Source organism: Camelus ferus, chromosome 3 (assembly GCF_009834535.1).
Source record: "Camelus ferus isolate YT-003-E chromosome 3, BCGSAC_Cfer_1.0, whole genome shotgun sequence".
Taxonomy (NCBI): domain Eukaryota; kingdom Metazoa; phylum Chordata; class Mammalia; order Artiodactyla; family Camelidae; genus Camelus; species Camelus ferus.
Window position 1 is genome coordinate 56,656,855 of NC_045698.1, and position 22,347 is coordinate 56,679,201.

Below are 22,347 nucleotides of genomic sequence, written 5' to 3' on the forward strand. Positions count from 1 at the left end.
GATTAAAGAGCCAGCAGGGTTTCCCTGAGTTCTCTTTCCTTGGCTTGCAGATGGCCATCTTGTCACTCATCCTCACATGGCCTTTTCTCTGTGCTCACATGCTTCTGGGATATTTTCCTCTTCCTTAAAAACTCCAGAACTACTGGAATAGGGCTCCACCTTCATGACTTCATTTAGCTTTAATTACCTTCCAAAGACCCTATATCAAAATATAGTCTCATTGGGGGTTAGAGGTTCCACATATGAATATTGGTGGAACATAATACAGTCTAACACAAGTTCTTTACAAATTTATTTTTTAAAAAAGCCATAACATCAAACAACATATTCAAGAAACCACTCAGGAAGATGGTAGTTTTAAATCACATATATGATACATAATAAATATAAATGAAGTGAAGACTCCAGAGAAAAAACAAAGATTGTTAAACTAAATGTAAAAATGAAATCAAACAATGTACTATATATAAGAAAGAAAACACAGGATTATAGAAAATGGAAAAGGGTGCAAAACAGTACACTTGCAAATACTAATCCAAAGAAAGCTGATGAAGCTATATTGTTATCAAAATATAATTCAAAAAGTGAACAAAAATACATCATACATAAAAGTGGGCACTTAAGTTTGATAAAGAATTAAATCTGGAGAAATACAACACAATTAAAAATGTATATACATTTTTAGTAGTTATGCATTAGGAAATAATGTATAAACTTTGAACAGCAACATTAATAAATTACTTAATCTACATAAACATTAGCGATTTAAATTTATAAGTATATGCTAGTTTGCATATGTTATGATATATTAATTTATATAGAGAGATTTCTGTGCTCAACAAAAAAGTGCACATCCTTTTAAAGCACATATGGGCTTTTCACAGGAAATGACCATATGCTAGCATATTTCAGCAAAATTTAAAAGACTACATTTATACAGACTATATTCTCTAAATACATTGCCATTAACCTACAAATTTCCCAATGCTTAGAAATAAACAAATATACTTTTAAATAGCATATGGGCCAAAAAAAAAAAAAAAAGAAGTCACAGTGATAATTAGAAAATGTTTTGAGATGAATGGTAATGAAAATACTACAAATCAAACCAATGAGATACAACTAAAGCCATCCTTAGAGAAAAATTTACAGCTTTAATCAGATGTTGAAGGAAAGAAAAATGATAAAAATAAACAGACTATCTTATAATTTAAAGGTAATACACGAGGAATATAAGAGAAAGAAAATAAAAGCAGAAATTAATGAAAAAATAAACATACAACAGAAAGAAAAGAGTGATCAAGATAAAAGAGAGAAGGCACAAATAACTAGATTTAGGAATGAGAAGGGGAGCATTACTACAGATTCTACAGAATTTGCTTTTAGGTGTAAGAAAATATGAACAGTTTTAAGTCAATAAATTAGAAAATATACAAGACATGGACAAAATCAAGGATACTGTATTTTACTGAAACTGGCACAAGAAGCAACAGCAAATCTTTCATGGGCCTGTAACTATTTAAAAATCAAATCAGTTACTAATAAAGCCATCTCATCTTGTTATCTGTAAGCTCAGATGGGTTCACTAGCAACTACAAGCAAAAATTTATTAAAAAAAAAAACCTGCAAATTTCACCAAACTCTTCCAGAATATTAAGTAAGACAAATTTAAAAAGTGTCTACTAAATCTGGATATCAATACTTGATGAAAACATTTCAAGAAAGAAAAAAATATATACCAATACCATTAACAAATATAGATCCAAAGATCATAAAGTATTAAGAAACAAAATCTGGAAGAAAATATAAAGTTTAATGCATAACAAACAAGTTTGATTTATTTCAGTAGTGTAAGGTCAGCGTGACATCAGAAAATCACTTATCATAATTTACCATATTGATTGAATACAGGAGAAATTATATCTGATCATTTTAACAGATGTAGAAAAACATTCAATAAAATAAACATACTCATGATTTTACAAACTATAAAATAAAGAATATAAAAGATCATTAATCTGAATAAGGATATCTACAAAATTATTTTAAAACTGTAATAGTTAAAGGTACTATCTTGAAAACTTTTTCTTTGAAATTGAAAAAAAGACAGTCCTGCTCTTTCTCACCACTTTTATTTAACACTGAACTTGGTGTTATCAATCAGTCCAGAAGGCAGTAAAAATAAATAGTTGAAGGATTAGAGAGGCAGAAATACAAGATTTATTACTTGAAGATGATATGATTGTATACGTAAAAAATCAAAAGAATCTCATAAATTATTGAAATAATTGAGATTAACAGGCTTCTCCAGATAAGTTTAATAGACCTGAATTATTTGTGTTACCATGCGCCAATAAAATTATTAGAAAATAAAAGTTTAAAGAAAATGCCATTTATAATAACATCAAATAATATCAAATATCTAAGATTAATTCTAACAAAATGTGTGAAAGACTTCAATGCAAAAAATATAAAACATTAAGAGGAAGAAAGAAAACCTAAACAAGTAGGTGGATACAGAACTGTAAAGATATCAATTCTCCATAGCATCTATTATTTAATGTGATACCAATAAAAATCCCAATAGGGTTTATTAAGAAGAGACACAAATTAATTCTATAATTTATAGGGAAATATAAAAGGTCAATCATATTCAAGACATTTTTGAAGAACTAGCTATGAGGATTTGTTTTATTGGATATTAAAACTTGCTAGAAAGTGGAGAAAAGTTTAGCATACTGTAATTAGCCAGTGAAAGGAGAACCTAACCCACTTATTGATCTTTACATTTATACTTAATGAACTTTTCTCTATGTATAGCATATTTCACATTAAAGAAACTTTAGGAACTTAAAACTGGGGGTTTCCAAGACGAGTAAAAGTCAAAAGAAGGAACCTACAGGAATAATGATAAAAAAGGGTAAACTTGGAAAAAACAGAATTTCAAGAAATGAAACAGATGATGTAATTAAAAGTTTAGACAAACCTCTCATAATAAATTAAAAACTGGAATACAGATTCTGAAGAACCTATAGAACAGAAGAGTAAAACAGAGATGGAAACTGTTCAAAAGAGACTGAGACTAATAGAAGATATTGCAGAAAGTAGAGGAGAGACAACAGGAAAGAAAAATGTTACCTGAGAAGTTTCTAGAACTAGTTAAGAAAAGACCTTACTCTTTAAATTCAAGAATCTCAGTGAATCTCATCATTAAATAAAAAAGAATCCACATGTAGACACATCACCACAGAGCCTCAGAATACAACAGATAAAGAAAATATAAATTTTAAGTATCCAAAATGCAAGGGAAATTCCTACATCTGTATCTATTATCTACATACAATTAGACAGCTATATTTCCTAATACCTAAAAATATCTCATGAAACAAGTTTCAAACAAATATGTAAACTTATTAAGAAATGAAATATTAGCTAAAACACGATTATCCTATTTTCTAAGCCTCCAGAAAAAACAATAACATGACAAAACGAAAGTTACATAACTTAGCTGAATTTCTTCTTCGTAGGAAAACTTGTTGAATTTCCTCTTAAATTGATGTACCATATTTACTTCTGTTGCTGACTCCAGCACTTTGTTCCATCTCATTAATTCAAGGAGTAAGAAACATCAAGGAACATCAGGAACATCATTAATCCAAAGACCATTTCTGGCTATGCCTAAGTGAAGCTATTAAAGATATTTCAAGATCTGACTAAAATAGTTATTAAAAAGCCTAACCACTATGTCTCAATTTATTTTCCTAGATAATTGTAACATCTTTGTCTTGGGTCATGAGTTGATACATGTCTTTGGGTCTCATTTGCTATATTATTTCAGGCCGAGGTGAAAAGAAAATCTAAGCCATAATTAAAAACATCTTAAAAAATTTCAAGCTAAGTTTAAGAATCCTTTCCTATAACATAATATAGTCCTAGTAGAAGGCACATTTTACTTAGCATCATTAGACAGTCTGTTGTATCTTTCCTCTGTCTTTTATAGTCTATATTAAAGGAAAAATTCAATTATTCTTCTACATTGTTTTTAAGAATCATAATTTTATATATCTCATGACTTGATTATGAAATTCAACACTGTACTAATGTTACATATATAAGCCAATAGCACAAACTAATGAATTAGCTTTTCATTAAATTCATGCCACTTTCTGTTTTTAGTATAACTCTACCTCCATTTGTAATTTTACATTTATTTTTATTTTTTTTTAATTGAAGTACAGTCAGTTACAATGTGTCAATTTCTGGTGTACAGCACAATGTCCCAGTCATACATATATATACATATATTCATTTTTGTATCTTTTTCATTAAAGGTTATTACAAGATATTGAATATAGTTCCCTGTGCTATACAGAAACTTATTTTTTTAATCTATTTTTATATATAGCAGGCAACATTTGCAAATCTCAAACTCCCAAATTTATCCCTTTCCACCCCCTTTCCCCAGCAACCATAAGACTGTTTATTATGTCTGCAAGTCTGTTTCTGTTCTGTAGATTAGTTCATAGCATCCTTTTCTTTTTCTTCTTTCTGTTTTAGATTCCATATATAAGTGGTATCATACGGTATTTTTCTTTCTCTTTCTGGATTACTTCACTTAGAATGGAGATCTCTAGGTCCATCCATGTTGCTGCAAATGGCATTAGTTTATTCTTTTTAATCAGTGAGTAGTATTCCATTGTTTAAATGTACCACATCTTCTTTATCCAGTCATCTGTTGATGGACATTTAGGTTGCTTCTATGCTTTGGCTATTGTATACAGTGCTGCTATGAATATTTGGGTGCATGTATCTTTTCAAATTAGAGTTCCCTCCAGATATATACCCAGAAGTGGGATTACTGGATCATATGGTAGGTCTATTTTCAGTCTTTTGAGGAATCTCCATACTGTTTTCCACAATGGCTGCACCAAACTACATTCTCACCAGCAGTGTAGGAGGGTTCCCTTTTCTCCACATCATCTCCAGCACTTATCATTCGTGGACTTTTTCTATTTCTCCATTATAGTGAAATAAGTAGCCTAACCCCCTGTACACAGTAAATACTAGATAAATGTGCAATGATGAAAATAAACTAAATACACTGATAGGAAAACAAGTATTAAAATATATTTCATTTCATTCTGGATTTTTTTTCTGTCCAGATTAATGATTAATTATATTTAAAAAGAATATACACACCTGCACCTACATATACATACATGTATTTTCAAAATTATCAGATGTGCAAAGAGCTGAAAATAACTAAGTCTAACATAATGACTCTTTCCTCCCAGTTATTAGAACACATTGACCTTGGGGTTAAATGTATTCATTTTCTACATTTAGAATTTCCAAAAATCCTTTTTTCCATTTCTGTCTAATTTTTCTTGTATGACTCAAGGGACAAGGATTTCTTGGGGGATTACTCAGAACTATAGGAGTTATATCTATAAACTAGACAGAGCTTTTTTATATTTTATTTTTGGTTGGTGCCATTAAAAAGGAATGGATGACTGTCTTACTAAATTTAGATCCAAACTTTATTTATATCGTCATTGAGGAATTCTTCTAGCAGTTGTAATCGCCATCTTGTATTTTTCCAAATTCTCATCATAAAAATTACTGAAACTCATTTCCCACTTAGCATTCTATAGACCCTGCATTTGCAGTACGGTTCAAGGATCCATCCTGCTTGGTGTCAGGGCGATCAAAGACACTTTGAATCTGGAGGGAGCATGCTACTGAAGAAAGAGAAGCATCAACTGCAGTTGTTAATACCTTGAGTTCATTTCCAGATTTGACCTTCAGGAACTATTATAAGCATGTGTAGTCTCCTGATGTTTCTGATCCTGGGATTTCTTATTTGCCAAGGTGATAATTTCATATTAAGAAACAACACATAATATATTAATAATTATAGGCTACATATATGCAAGGTATTATTCAGAGAACTCATTTTCCGACAATATTAGAATGACTATTAGCTGAGTGCAAGACTTCTAAAGTGCAACAAAAGCATAGTGTCATCTGGGAAGAAGCCACTGAAAACAAGATGAACGTTAGAAAAACAAATTTTGCTTGGTCAAAATTTTCTAAGAAAACATGACAAAATTGTGTTGTTGCAAAAATGTCACCTCAGTATAATCTTATATTCGGTTTACTTATTTACAGTAAGACTGGACTGACTTACTCTACTTTTTTTGAAGGCAAGAGATTTCCTGTTATTTCCAGTCATACAACTACCATTTTTATAATATAAAAATATTTTAATAATATTACAGAGCTTAAATAGTATAGAAAATGCCATTACAAAGCTTTTTTTTAAACTAATAAAACAACTGAGATAGAGGGTATTCATAACTTCTTCTGTGAGTCTTTATGAGACTCATAAATAGTCTCAATCAGAGAGAATAAACATCAAATTCTTCATTCCCTCCAGCGTGCTTGCACTGATCTCACTGATTTGCCAAGGTCTAGTTTCCTTCCATTCTCCAACTCTCATTAAAGAAACAAGAAATAAATACTATCACCAAAAGAATATCTTGCAAAATTCCATCTTCTTGCAATGGAAGTGCCTGCATTTCTATCCAGTCTTTGTATTTTATGATTCATCATAACATTTGCATAACCTTTATATTTGATCTGCACTACTAGGGAAAAGACAGAGAAAAAGTACGAGAGTTAGTGACTGCTGGAAGACTTTGCCTGCAGCCTGCAGTATGAAAGGGCAGGAGTAGGTCTGAAGTCCTCTAAAAGAAAAAGTCAGAAATCCAAAGGTGGGTAGAGACTCCAGAATTTGCCAGCAGATCCCACTAGTTTAGTATTTATAACCCAATCTGCTGGAGTTTATGAGGCAGAAGAGTGAAAAATCTGAGAGTCTGCTTAAGGGTAAAAACAAAAAAGCACCTCATTCTGACTTACAAGAATTACACTCCAATAAAGCTAATGTGAGAAATATCATCTTTCAAAATTGAATACACGTTCATCTATGAGTTCAATATTGTTTCGAGAAGTAGATTTGAAATTTTTGGCCACTTGTATTTGCTTTCACTTTTACAATACATTTATTTGATGCTGGGAAGTGTAAAATGATTATCAAACTAGTCATCAAATCTAATAGATGTTGGATAATGAAAGGCAACTTCATTTGGCGCTGACGTGTTACTGAGGAGCTGACTCTAAAAACAGTACCGTATCACCCCTGAGGGGCACTCTTTAGAAATATAAAATTTAATTTGCATATTTTCTAGTAAGAGATTCTAATAATGAGAGTTGTTACCACTTCTCTTTACATAAAGAATAATCAAGCTCCAGTGCAAAATGAAAATGAGGTGACTTGAAAATTTTGTGATCATTTCTACTTTCCCATTAAAAATCAATTATATATTCTTATAATTAATAAATTATTTTAAAATCAAATAAAATATTTAAAACCCATCACTTACTAATTATTTAATTATACTTTACTGTTATATATGATCTCGGAGTTACTCATATCTATTGTGTCAGTGTTATGAAAATACTATATAATGGTGCGTTAATGCATATCTCTTCTCAAACTTCCTTTCAGGGATGTCATGTTGGTGTAATGCAATTGGTGATGGTGGGTGTCTCTACAACACAGAAATTGTCCAGTACTATAAATTAGTGGTAAATTAGTATAATTGATTATTGTCACTTGTTTTAAAAAAGGGGTGGGGAAAATTCAGTAATGAAGATAAAACTTAAAATGATGTATCTGTGGCTGTTACATTTTTAATAGGACAAAAAAGAAGAGGAAATTTTCTTCCAGTATGCTGATTTACCAAGAAGTCACTCATGTCATTGATTAATAAAAGAAGCTCCAACATGGACATGTGTTCATTGTTTTACTTTTGTCTTATTCTGAACATAAAGAAAAATATCAAACAGCATCTATATCAGAATTATGTTTGTCAATGATGTGAGTGGCTATGTTGTTGAACTGAATAGTGATTAAACATTTATTCATAAACTGATTTTGAGATAATACTGTTGGCAACAGAATTATTAAAGAGTGGATTTTGGAAGAAATCATAATTCAGTCTGAAGTTATAAACACAGAGAATTTTGAATAAAGAACATTGCATGTTTTATTATTACTTGTAAATTGCTTTACATGCATCTTATATTAGCAAACTTTCTAATAAAATAAATATATAAACACATATATTTTTCCCAGAGACCCAATCTTTAAACATTTATCAGCTCAAATAGTAAGGCTCAGTATCAGAATACTATCCTACTGAATTTTTGCTTTTATCTTGGTGAAACTGGAACTATTACAAAGTCTGTAATAGAGGAATGGTATAACTAATAGTTTGAAAGAATCATTCCCTACTATTGTTTGGAGAGTAGACTGACTGTTATCACCTAGTATGATTTACCCTTGATTTTTAGATAGGTACATAGGCCTAAAGATAAAAACACATTTCCTAGAAAATGCTTATGATAAACTGTGCCCATGTGATTAAATTCTATCCAATGGGTTGTTGGTAAAATGAATGAATGCACCATCCATATTATGATCTTTAAAAAAAAAAGAAGTATGCTGTGCTTGTATTTTACAGATGAGAAAACTGAGACCAGTGAGTTTAAGTAACTTTCAAATGCCACACAATGACTATTTTCTAGATTAGCCAACACTTAGTTTACATAATTTAATTCACTATCATTGAAACTGTTATTCTAAATGTCAAGAATGTTATGATTCAAAATCAGAAGAAAACTTATTTGGCTTTATTGTTGAAAAGATATAAAGGTATGTTTGGAACTATTAAGTGATTTAAAAACTACCAAAATGTAGATATTTTTTCCTCCAAAACATAAAAAAATATTAGAAGAAAACATGGATCCTGACTTTTTGAATGATAAATAAGGGTTTCTGAATTCTAGGTCCTTTGCATTTGCCTCCTGTAATCTCAGCATAACCACCACCAGCAGTTTCAAAATATGAAATATATTTCAAGAAACTTTACATGAAACCTGTCAATAATTTAATGTGTAGATAAGATGAAACCAGGAGAGCAGCAAAAACAGACATTTCTGAAAGAACACTATACTGTTATAAAATGCAAAGTCTAAATCTTAAAAAGCTTGTTAGGAGACAGTTTTTAAATTACTAAGATTATCATACATTATTTTAATCTGTGCCTCTCTATTGCCACAAATGACTTAAGTGGATAGACATTACTTGACAAGCCTGTTTTAGTATCAGAACAGCAATGAAGAATTGGTTATGTCAAAGAGAAAGTTATTGAAGGCACCCTCTTTTGTAAAACTTCAAATTGGATGGAGGAATTTGAGGGAAGAAGAGTTCAATATTTCTTTAAAGCACAGAAACTGTTTTTATTGAATCACTGAAAAAGTTGAGCACAGACCCTGTGAAACACAGTGATGGTAAAATGTGTGAATTTCTATGGAAGGTGGAAAGCAATTTTTGCAACCAAGGCTTTTACAGTGCAGCTTTAGAAGTTGCTTCTGGAGTGAGATTCCACTAAAATCCTGGATTAGTGCCTTCTTAGTCATGAGAAACTGAACAAATTGCTTAAAATATCTAAGCATCACTTAGGCAATTTTAAGAATTAAAACAAATTGCAAGTAAAATATTTAACAGGGTTTCCAACACATATTAGAAGAACTCCTCATAATGAAAAATGACATTGGAACTACCAAAATTTGATGCAGTAGAATTAAAATGTTCTTTCTGAGTTGACTAAGAAATAAAGAAGTTCTTCAAGAAAGAGTAATAGTCAAGGATCTTAAAAGACCTGGTAATATAAGGCATACTTTACTTCAGGATGCTGTTTGGGTTCAAAAACAGAACTTCCTAAAAATTCAAGTCAATTACCTTAGTATCCCTACAGCTGAATCATAAAGTGTGCTTTCTAGACATTTCTTACTAAATGGTCCGGATAAATGTTAATGGCTCTGACAGTCTAAGTTTAGTTTTACATACAAGTGCAATGAAATGGAAATAAAATCATTTAGTAAATTCTGAATTCAGTTCATACTTCTGCATGTCCTGTGGGTACTAAACTCAAAGTCAGAAATGCAGGCACACTCACAGAGCAATGATCTTTGTCCAGGGCAGTGTTTCTGATTTCTTTAGCGCACTAAGGTTTTGGATGAAGTAGTTCAGGGCCCACAGAAGTGAGCATGACGAACCATTCAGGATGTCATCATGACAGGCAATTTCAATTTGCATGAACACATTTCCTGTCATGATTTTACATATAACATTTACCTGTAACTTTCCTCTTTAGAAACTTATCACAAAAATATTATGAATGCAAAAATCTTTTTTGCTTATTTTTATAACTTACTTTTCTCTAGCAATTATACATTTTTATGTAAATATGCGCATCTGTGCACATATCTATACACACATATACAATTTGGGAAGACTGCTAAAAAAGAGTAAGTGAAAACTAACAAAACTTCAAACTAATGCAAGCAAAATAAAACTGAAAATCAACCTAAATAAATAATGGATTCATTCATCTTACACAAAGAAAGAAAGTAAGTAGAAAACCCAGTGTTAGCACAGAGGATTAAGTTATCAGCATCCAGGTCCTTTCCTTTGCCTACTCTGCTACCTTTGGTGTGTGATTTTAATTTTCATGGTTTAAGCTAGCCACTCACTTCCAAGGATCAGATTCACAATCTAGGCAAGAAATGGGAAAGGCAAATGGGGGGGGGGGAGTGCTCCTGCTGATTCCATCCACCTTTAAAGTGATTTCCTGGAGCCCAAACAAGCAACTTCTGCTTATGGTTCATCTTTTAGAACTGGGTCCTTGGCTATCCCAGCTCAAAGAGTAGGAGAACTTGAAATGTTTTAGTATTTTACGATGTTATAATAACATCATAAGACCAGGGAGACTTGGGCTGTGGATGATTTTGAAGTCAATCATAACACCTGCCACAGAAAACTGATAATTCAGATACTTAAAAATTATGGAAGTGTTTCATTACTTACTCCTTAAGAACTGGAACAAAGTATTTTATATTAGTTTTGCCAACACTACTACTAATCAGATAAAGAATAGTAACATAAAATTAAATGATAGGAAGAAACCAAAGCTATTTCTTTGTATTTAGAGAGAGAGAGAGAGAGAGAGAGTGTGTGTGTGTGTGTGTGTGTGTGTGTGTGTGTGTGTGTGTGTGTGTGTGTGTGTCTCTTATTCCCAAGGGCATTTGTAATAAACACTTACTTTGTCATATAAAATTGTTGTAATATACTTCCAGAAAATAAAAAAAAACTTTTTTCCCTGATTATTTCAGCAATTCTATAGGCTAAAGAAAGTTCTTAACTCTTACCTTTGAACAACATTAATGAATTCTTCAATTCCTTTGTTGTTATTGAAACAATAAAATATTTTTTAGTGTAGAAAACATTAAATGATGACTCACTTCTTCCAAAACAGTTCATAGCTGAAATTTCCGACCTGTGGAGCTCTCCAACAACAAATCATTTCAAAATCCCTCTCCCAATCACTCAGAATAATTAATAAGTTCTTGAATTCTCTCCAATGCACACCTTGGGTCACAATTATTAACACCCTTGCTAGCATTTACCACTTTTGGTACAAACAAAAGTGGTAAATCTACAAACTAAAGAAATAGGCAGTATTCAAAATCTACAAAGTAAAGAAATAGGCAGTATTTTTTTTTCATCTGCTTTCTGCATTACTAAATTAATTAAATATATTCTGTGAAATGCAGTTTATTCAACATGTCTAATTGTTTAGGATGAAAGAAAACTTTGGTAGCCTCTGATGAAAAAATAGACTCTAAACTGCTGTGCAAGAGGCCAGGGGAGAGGTCTGTGCTGCTTTTGAGAAGACAGGTGAGAAGAGAATGAAAATAAAAGATTTTGAGAGACACTGACTACTTTAAGCCTTTAGGTAGGTGATGGTTTCTCCCAGTTACACCTTAAGCTTTGAAATATTTGGTGTGCCTGGAACTCTTGTGCAAATTGGTTAGAGGGGATCTGTACACAAGTTAAGTGAGAAAAAGAGAAAAACTACTAATGGCAGCAGAAGCCACATGTGCAGGCGAGTCTCAGCTCACATTTAGATAACACAGGTTTGAAGAAAACTGATTTTGAAAGTTGAAATTGTTGTCCTTGCATGGTCTTCATCTGAAGGTAACACAGCTTTTCAAAGCAGCAAAGGGTTTTTTGTTTAAAGGGTTTCTTCATTAAATCAAACAAATTAAATAGGCTGAGCTGTAGCTCACAATAGACCCCAGACTTCCACAGGTTTCAGTATCAGATCTAAACTTTAGAATTATGATAAGAAATATATGCCAGAAAGTGAAGAAAGTTCATTTGCTTACTTAACTGAAAATTATTATATTTCCTTACACAGTGTTGTAGGCTGAATAATGGCCCCTCTCAAATGTCCATGTCCTAATTCCTGGAACCTGTGAAAATGTTACTTTAGTTGATTTTATAGATGTGATTAAGTTAAGGATCATGTGATGATGTGATTATCCTGGATTATCCAGGTGGGCCCAACACAATTGCAGGGGTTCTTACATGACAGGAGGTTGGAAAGTCAAGAGTCAGACAAGAAGACTTGAAGATGGAAACAGAGGTTGGAAAGGAGAGAAGATGCCATAGTGCTGGCTTTGAATATGGAGGAAGGGGCCATAAGCCAAGGAAAGCAAGTGGTCTCTAGAAGCTGGAAAAGGCAGGAAACAGATTTCCCTCTTGAGCTTCCAGAAGGAATGCAGTCCTGCAGACACCTTGATTTTAAGTTTTCTGACCTCTAGAAAAGGAAGATAATAGATGAGTGTTGTTTTAAGCCACTAAGTTTGTGGTAATTTGTTACAGCAGCATAATACACATAAAATTTTGAGACTTTGAGAGTAGCAAGAATGATTACTCTATGTGGTGCATCTTAGATTCCAAAATTTGTTTTCCTTCCAAGGCTAGGTGTTCCTGAATCGTGCAACACTGAAATGAAAGGTTTTCTTACTACTAAAACATATTTTCTCCCCTCCAACACATGACCTAACTGTCAAGGTGTGGCATATCTTTAACATTTCCTCTGTGGAAAAACTGAATCTTTTCCTAATTTCTATTTTTCATTTTCCTCATAACTACCACAGGCACTTACTTCATCATTACTGCTAGTGGGAATGAGTCTGTAGGAAGAATTATTCCAATTTTATAGACAAACCAAATACAGGTTTATTGTATTCTAAAGGTCAGTGCACAATTATTGGGGTTACTAATTGACTTTAATTTTTTATGAGACTTTCAGAAATTTATAGTATATGTTCATCTGCATCTGCTATAAAAATGATTTAACAATTGGCAGTATTTCAAAAAGTCTTAAAGAAAACACTGCCAGGATAAAAACCACTGGTGAACTGTGAAATGTCTTATCAAGGCTAGGTTTCACCCAAGCTGTGATGAGGAATTTTTAGGTTGTAGAACAAACTTATGGTTACCAGTGGAGAAAGATGGGGGGGGGGGTGAAGGGATAAATTGAGAATTCAGGATTTGCAGATACTACTATATACAAAATAGATAAACAAGGTCCTACTGTATAGAACAAGGAACTACATTCAATACTTTGTAATAACCTATAATGAAAAGAATATGAAAAGCAATATCTATCTATATAAAACTGAATCACTATGCTGTATGCTAGAACTTAATGAAACATTGTAAACTGACAATACTTCAATTCAAAAAATTTAAAAAAAAGAAATGAGTAAACAGCAAAGGAATAGTATTTGTGGCTGTAACCTGTGGGAAAAAGAAGGCTGCTTTGGTGATTTTACTTCTGCCATTTGTCTGTCTTTAAATAAATTGAAAATGTAACAGAGGAACTATACCACTATAATTTAATGTACTACACTGTATTGTTTATTGATAGAACATAGAAGTAGCAAAATTATATTACTTCAAAACCTGTTCTATAAAATTATTTTGATATCTGCTACCCTCTACCCACAATCTTTATTACTTCTTCTCAACAGCTTGTTTATTATTTACAGACTTCAGCAGAAGTTCTGTCCAATAATTTTTTTCAAGACAAGAGATATCTAGATTGAGAGGCAATTCAGACAATCCTAGAAACCTCTGGGACTACTCCACTATTGTTCTTAACATGTGTGCTTCCCTGCTACAGTGACTATAAAGAACTACATTTATAAGAGTCATATTTCAGCATCCAGAAAACATGTCCAAATAGTTCAAATGGCTAAGGAATGAATCATATTCCCTCTCTCTCTCTCTCTCTATTTTTCCCCTTTGTGTTACATTTGATGTTTAATTTCATTTGCCATTTCCTTATGAGGTGAAATTTAATTTCATTTTTGCAACATTTCAATATTATGGCTTGGAATTTGATCAACAAATCATGTATTTATTTCACTTTATATATAGATTTTTTAAACTTTTTTATTGATTTGTAATCATTATACAATGTTGTGTCAAATTCCAGTGTTCAGCACAATTTTTCAGTTATACATGAACATACATATATATATTCATTGTCACATTTTTTTCTCTGTGAGCTACCATAAGATTTGTGTATATTTCCCTGTGCTATACAGTGTAATCTTGTTTATCTATTCTACAATTTTGAAATCCCGTCTATCCCTTCCCACCCTCTGCCCCCTTGGCAACCACAAGTTAGTATTCTATGTCTATGAGTCTATTTCTGTTTTGTATTTACGCTTTGTTTTTTTTTTTTTGTTGTTGTTGTTTTTGTTTTTTAGATTCCACATATGAGCGATCTCATATGGTATTTTTCTTTCTCTTTCTGGCTTACTTCACTTAGAATGACATTCTCCAGGAGAATCCAGGTTGCTGCAAATGGCGTTATGTTGTCGGTTTTTATGGCTGAGTAGTATTCCATTGTATAAATATACCACATCTTCTTTATCCAGTCACCTGTTGATGGACATTTAGGCTGTTTCCATGTCTTGGCTATTGTAAACAATGCTGCTATGAACATTGGGGTGCAGGTGTCATCCTGAAGTAGGGTCCAGGACCAGATGACTTCACCGGAGAATTCTACCAAACATACAAAGAAGAACTCATACCAGTCCTTCTCAAACTCTTCCAGATGACTGAAAAGGAGGGAATACTCTCAAACTCATTCTATGAAGCCACCATCACCCTGATACCAAAACCAGGCAAAGACACCACCAAAAAAGAGAATTATAGGCCAATATCACTGATGAACATAGACACCAAAACCCTCACCAAAATATTAGCAAATAGAATCCAACAACACATAAAAAAGATTACACATCATGACCAAGTGGGGTTCATCCCAGGGACACAAGGGTGGTTCAACATATGCAAATCAATCAATGTAATACATCACATAAACAAGAGAAAGGACAAAAACCACATGATCATCTCAATTGTGGGTATAGAGGGAACATATCTCAACATAATAAAAGCTATGTATGACAAACCTACAGCCAGCATAGTACTCAACAGTGAAAAACTCAAAAGCTTCCTACTAAAATCTGGGACAAGACAAGGATGCCCACTATCACCACTCCTATTCAACATAGTCTTGGAAGTCCTAGCCACAGCAATCAGGCAAGAGAGAGAAATAAAAGGGATCCAAATTGGAAAAGAAGAGGTAAAAGTGTCACTATATGCCGATGACATTACTATATATAGAAAACCCTAAAAGGTCCACATAAAAACTACTAGAGCTGATTGAAGAATTCAGCAAGGTAGCAGGTTACAAGATTAACATTCAAAAATCAGTTGCATTTCTTTACAGTAACGATGAATCAACAGAAAAAGAAAGTAAAGAAACAATCCCCTTTAAATTAGCACCCAAAGTAATAAAATATCTGGGAATAACTCTAACCAAGGAGGTGAAAGAATTATACATAGAAAACTATAAACTATTGATGAAGGAAATTAAAGAAGACTTTAAAAAATGGAAAGATATCCCATGCTCTTGGATTGGAAGAATCAATATTGTTAAAATGGTCACAATGCCCAAGGCAATCTACAGATTTAATGCAATCCCTATCAAATTACCCAGGACATATTTCACAGAACTAGAAGAAATCATAATAAAATTTATATGGAACCATCAAAGACCTAGAATTGCCAAAGCATTACTGAAGAAAAAGAAAGAGGCTGGAGGAATAACTCTCCCAGACTTCAGACAATTCTATAGAGCTACAGTCATCAAGACAGCATGGTGTTGGTACAAAAACAGACATATGGACCAATGGAACAGAATAGAGAGCCCACAAATGAACCCACAAACTTTTGGTCAACTAATCTTTGACAAAGGAGGCAAGAATATACAATGGAATAAAGACAGTCTCTTCAGCAAATGGTGCTGGGAAAACTGGACAGCAGCATGTAAAACAATGAAGCTAGAACACTCCCTTACACCATATACAAAAATCAACTCAAGATGGATCAAAGACTTAAACATAAGACAAGATACAACGAACCTCCTAGAGGAAAACATAGGCAAAACATTATCTGACATACATCTCAAAAATTTTCTCCTAGAAGAAATAAAAGCAAGAATAAACAAATGGGACCTAGTGAAACTTATGAGCTTCTGCACAGCAAAGGAAACCATAAGTAAAACAAGAAGACAACCTATGGAATGGGAGAAAATTTTTGCAAATGAAACCGACAACGGCTTGATCTCCAGAATATATAAGCAGCTCATACGACTCAATAAGAAAAAAATAAACAACCCAATCCAAAAATGGGCAGAAGACCTAAACAAGCAGTTCTCCAAGGAAGACATACAAATGATCAAAAGGCACATGAAAAAATTTTCAATATCACTAATTATCAGAGAAATGCAAGTCAAAACTACAATGAGGTATCACCTCACACCAGTCAGAATGGCCGTCATTCAAAAACCCACAAATGACAAATGCTGGAGAGGCTGTGGAGAAAGGGGAACACTCCTACACTGCTGGTGGGAATGCAGTTTGGTGCAGCCACTATGGAAAACAGTGTGGAGATTCCTCAAAAGACTAGGAATAGACTTACTGTATGACCCAGGAATCCCACTCCTGGGCTTATATCCAGAAGGAACCCTATTTCACTTTATATATAGATTATACATATATTTTATGTATTATAAGTGTATATATGTATGTATATTCATATATATTTATATACATGTGTGTGCCATTAGCATTCTGAGCTCCAAGATTACTAAGGCCAAAGGCCATATGTTTATATAAGCAAACTCAGAATTTTACAAATATATTATTTTCATTAATGAACTGCAAGACTATTAAAATATATATTATAGTAATTTCTAAATAATATTTTTTAATAAATTCAATTGTAGAAATTAAATTAGATAATAAGTACTAACTATTTTTTCAGCTATTAACTCAGTAATTTGAAGACTATAAGATTCCAATATTCTAATTTGTGAGGGCCAGAATCATGTAGCAACTCACTATAAGCCAATAGGCTCTCAGCAGCAAGAAAAAACTCTTTGCCTTTTTTGACAGGAAGCAAACAGAATGTGTTTTCCATCTTTCAGAGAGATAAACTGAATTAGGCACATGTAGTATTATTCAGTATTATGGTATAAACCAGGCTAAATGGGGTGATGGAGTTTATATTAGCAATTATACAAAGACAATTATGTATATACGGTCATGAAAAATTGCTAATGAAAATATTCAAGAATGGAAGAAATGTTACTTTTTTGAACTTGATTCTTTTCAAGTTGAAAATAATTTTGTCTATATCATTACAATTCAACAACATTCCTGTGAAATAGATGTTAATATCTGACTTCATGGAAAAGTTAAGTGCATTTTCTCAGTTTGCTGAACCAATGATTAGAAAAATACATACTTTATTATGTTGGTCCTAAGTGAAGTTTTTTTCTGGCCATATGTTATGCTTTAATGAAAACTGGAATTTTCTTTTACTTGGACTTTCCTCTGCATCAGTCATGAAAAACAGAACAAAACAGGCATTGTCCTTTCTCTTAAGACTAAAATTAATGAGAGTAGGCCTATCAAAAAGTCAGAGGTCTAAATATTTAGACACTATCCTCTCTCTTTTCAAAGTCTTTGTTATCTCTTCCAAAGAATCTCTACTAGTGAATCCACTCCCTCTGTGTGTCTATAACAAAATCAAATATAATGGGACCGAGCATTTCTTACCAGAATGGTTTGCTGAAGCCCAACTACAGGATCTCAACAGATGTCAGATGTGTTTAGCCAAATTGTGTGCTAACTTAGATCACCATTAACACACCAATAGAAAATTCTCTATTCTATGATGATTTGTTTGTTTAGATCCATGAAGATAAAATCCTGAAACACATTTGCTATAGGCAGACATGTAATTTCATCGAGAAAATGATAAGAAACGCAACAGGAGATGTAGGGACACAAAGAAGAAAAGAAAATGATTTTGATAAATGAGAAGTAAGTCTCAGAGAGTTTTGATATTTGTTGCAGAAACTAGCTGGCCTCTCATCATACCCATATATTTGCCACATGTTCTCACCACTAGCCTATGTTTCCCAGGTTATTTTGCAGTTGTCTGTGGCCACATAATAAGGTTCTGGTCAGAGGTATGTAGCTAGAAGTGAGATGTATCACTTCTACATTTGGCATGCAAAAATCTGCCATGTTTTGATCTCTCCTCCTACATGCCAGCTGATAGCTGTCAGTCAGGGTAATCTTGGAAGATAATGGTGAAGAAGACAGAGCCCTTTTATCTTTAGTACCATAACAACAAGCAAGGCAGAGTACACTCCCTCTATCTATCTACCAAGAATTGGATATATATGAATTAGAAATAAATTTTTAGTATGTAAAACCACCCAGATTTGAAGGTGTTTCTATTTTAATAGATAGCATCCCTTAATTGCAAATGTATCAAATTGGAATTACTGGACTCTTAATCTTCTTTAAACAATCTACCATTTGGATTCTAGAATATCCCATCTTGATTCTTCTCCCACATCTTTGGCTATTACTTCTCTGTTGGACGGAAAAGCCTATTATGGTTTCTGAATTTTAACTATTGCAGTGCCACAGTGGTTAATCCTTGAATAAAAACTCCCTAAGTGAGCTCTTCTAATCCCCAGGCTTTAAATACTATTTACACTATTTTGACTCCTAAATCTTTATCTCTAGTCTTAATCTTCCTACTGAACTCCAGATTCATACATTAACCATTTATTTATCCTATCCTCTTGGATGTTTAGTAGGCTCCTCAAAATAATATATTGCAAAAAAATAAAGTTAACAAAAATCATCTATACCCTGCCGCCCATCACTTCCACTCACATATCTGCTCCTCATCCATTACTCTGTTTCAGTAAAAGACTTCACCCTTCACCCAGTAATTCAGGGGAAAACCTCAGGACCAATTCTTGATTCATGTCTTTCCCTCACATCATGTTTCAAGTCTTACAAATTTCTATTGTCTCATCCTTTAATATTCATCCTGTAAGTGACACACACATACACACCATACATACCAGATACATTTATGGGACATTATGAACACTCTAGAAAGCCTCCTTGGACTCATTCCTATTCAATATCCTCCTGCAAAAAAATCATTATTTTAACTTTTATTACCTTTTGCCTGTATTGCTTTTTATGCGTTTAAACTTTGTTGAGGTATAATTTGAGTGTTCTAAACTGCATATACTTAAATTATACAATTTGGTTAGATTCGACACACGTACACACTGTGAAATCGTTGCGTCCACTAAGATAACAAACAACATAACCCAGTTTTCTGTTTTTGGACTTCAAATAAATAGAATCATGCATTGCACACTTCTGGGAGCATTTGGTTTCTTTCATTCATCATTGTGTCTGTTAGATTCACCCACCTTGTTGGGTCAAAGTGTAGCTTTTTTTAAAAATTATATAATTAAAGTACTATGTAGTATTCCACTGTGTGAATAAACAATGATTTATTTACACATTCTATTGTTGTGAGATATTTTGATTGTTTTCTATATATGGCTATAAGAATAAAGTTATTTACTTTCCTGTACATGGTTTTTGGTGGGTAGTCATATAGTCAATTCTCCTGAATACACCTACAAGTGCAATTGCTACACCAAGGGGAGGTACATATCCAGTTGTACCAGAAAGTGACACATAGTTGCCCACAGTTACTTTAATAATTTATACACTCACCAGAAATGTTATGGTTATCCCACATCCTTGCCAGCATTTGACACTGTAATTATTTTTAGTTGTATCTATTCTGGTGGTTGCGTAGTATTATCTCATTTTAATATCAATTTGCTTCTTCATGACAGTTAATGATGATGAACATCTTTTCTTTGACCATTTTTGGTTGGACCATTTTTAGTTGATGCTTCTGTTTATTTGTATAAATTTCTAATATTTATTTGTATAAAAGAAACATAGGAAAAAAGTTGACTTAAAGGGAAAAGGTATTAAAAATATACCACATTGTAAAGTATACAATATTCATCATCATTAATAATAAAATACTATTGATTTTATCATTACTACCTTAGTTTAACCCCATTTGTGATATAATGATATTGGAAAATGGTGGAGTGAAAAGTGATATGAAAAAAGGCTAACTAATTAACTATGATAAGAAATAGGTAATGTCTAAAATTGATAAATCCAAGTATATTCACACTATTTAGCAATGTGAAGACTAAAACTAGGAGGAACTGAAATGTTTATTTCTGGCAAACGAGATAGGATGGTATGAAGTGGTGAAATAGATAGTCACAGGTGTTTGTTTTGACTTTGTAAAGATTATACTAAAGTTGCATGTTTTTATTTATTTGAAAAATACAATCATATAAAAATAACTAATTATAGGAAAACAAGTGATATGATTCTAATTTAATGATTTAGAAATACAGTGTAAAAGTTCTCCAAGTAACCTTTAATATCTGAAGGCAGACCCAAAGGGCAGAGACACACTAGAGCAAGAATAGCAATGAGCAAAGAGGAGAGAAATAGCAGTTGGAATGTGCGTCTTTGAGTTTATGCAGTTAAATAGTTAATATGAATGTAATCAGTACAGCCTTACTGAATCTTGTCACTTAGATTTATTTATGAAAAGTTCTCGATCTGCTTTTATTCTTTTTGTTGTCATTATTATTTTATTTAAAAAGTTCCAATTTGGGCAGATTTCCTTCTTTAAAACATTAAACTCAATCATTGGGAAGAATTCATTTTAGGCCTCAGAAAACTATTCTTAATTATTTTGGATTTAAGCTCATGTTTCTTAACAAATTAAGTTGTTACTCTTTGACATAAATTGCAGCAAATTTTTTTTTTTTGATCCTTTTCCTAAAGGAATGGAAATAAAAGCAAAAATAAACAAGTGGGACCTAATTAAATTTAAAAGCTTTTGCACAGCAAAGGAAATGATGAAAAAAATGGAAAGATAATCTACCTATGGACTGAGAGAAAATATTTGCAACTGATGTGACCGACAAGGGATTAACTTCCAAAACATACAAACAACTCATACAGCTCAGAATCAAAACAAACAAACAAACAAACAAAAACCCAAACAACCCAATCAAAACATGAGCAGAAGATCTAAACAGACATTTCTAAAGAAGATATACAGATGGCCAATAGGCACATGAAAACACACTCAACATCACTATTAGAGAACTGCAAATCAAAACGACAATGAGGAATCACATCACACAGGGTCAGAATGGCCATCATCAAAATGTCTACAAATAATAAATGCTGGAGAGGGTGTGGAGAAAAAGGGTCCTGCTTATAGTGTCGGTGGGAATGTCAACTGGTAGCCCCTTATAGTGTCGGTGGGGATGTCAACTGGAGAACAGTATGGAGGTTCCTAAAAACTAAAAAGAGAGTTACCATATGATCCAGCAACCCCACTCCTGGGCATACATTAGGAAAAAACTCTAATTTGAAAAGATGCATGCACCCAATATTCATAGCAGCACTATTTACAATGGCCAAGACATGGAAGCAACCTAAATGTCCATCGTCAGAAGAACGGATAAAGAAGGTATGGTGTATATATACAATGGAATATTACTTAACCATATTACTTATTTACAAACCAGAAACAGACTCACAGACATAGAAAACAAATTTATGGTTACCAAAGGAGAAAGTAGGGGGAGGGATAAATTAGGAATTTGGGATTAACATATATACACTACTGTATATAAAATAGTTAACTAACAATGACCTACTGTATAGCACAGGGAACCATATCCAACATTTTGTAATAACCTATAATGGAAAATAATCTGAAAACTATATATATACACTTTGCTGTACACTTGAAACTAACAAAACATAATAAATCAAATA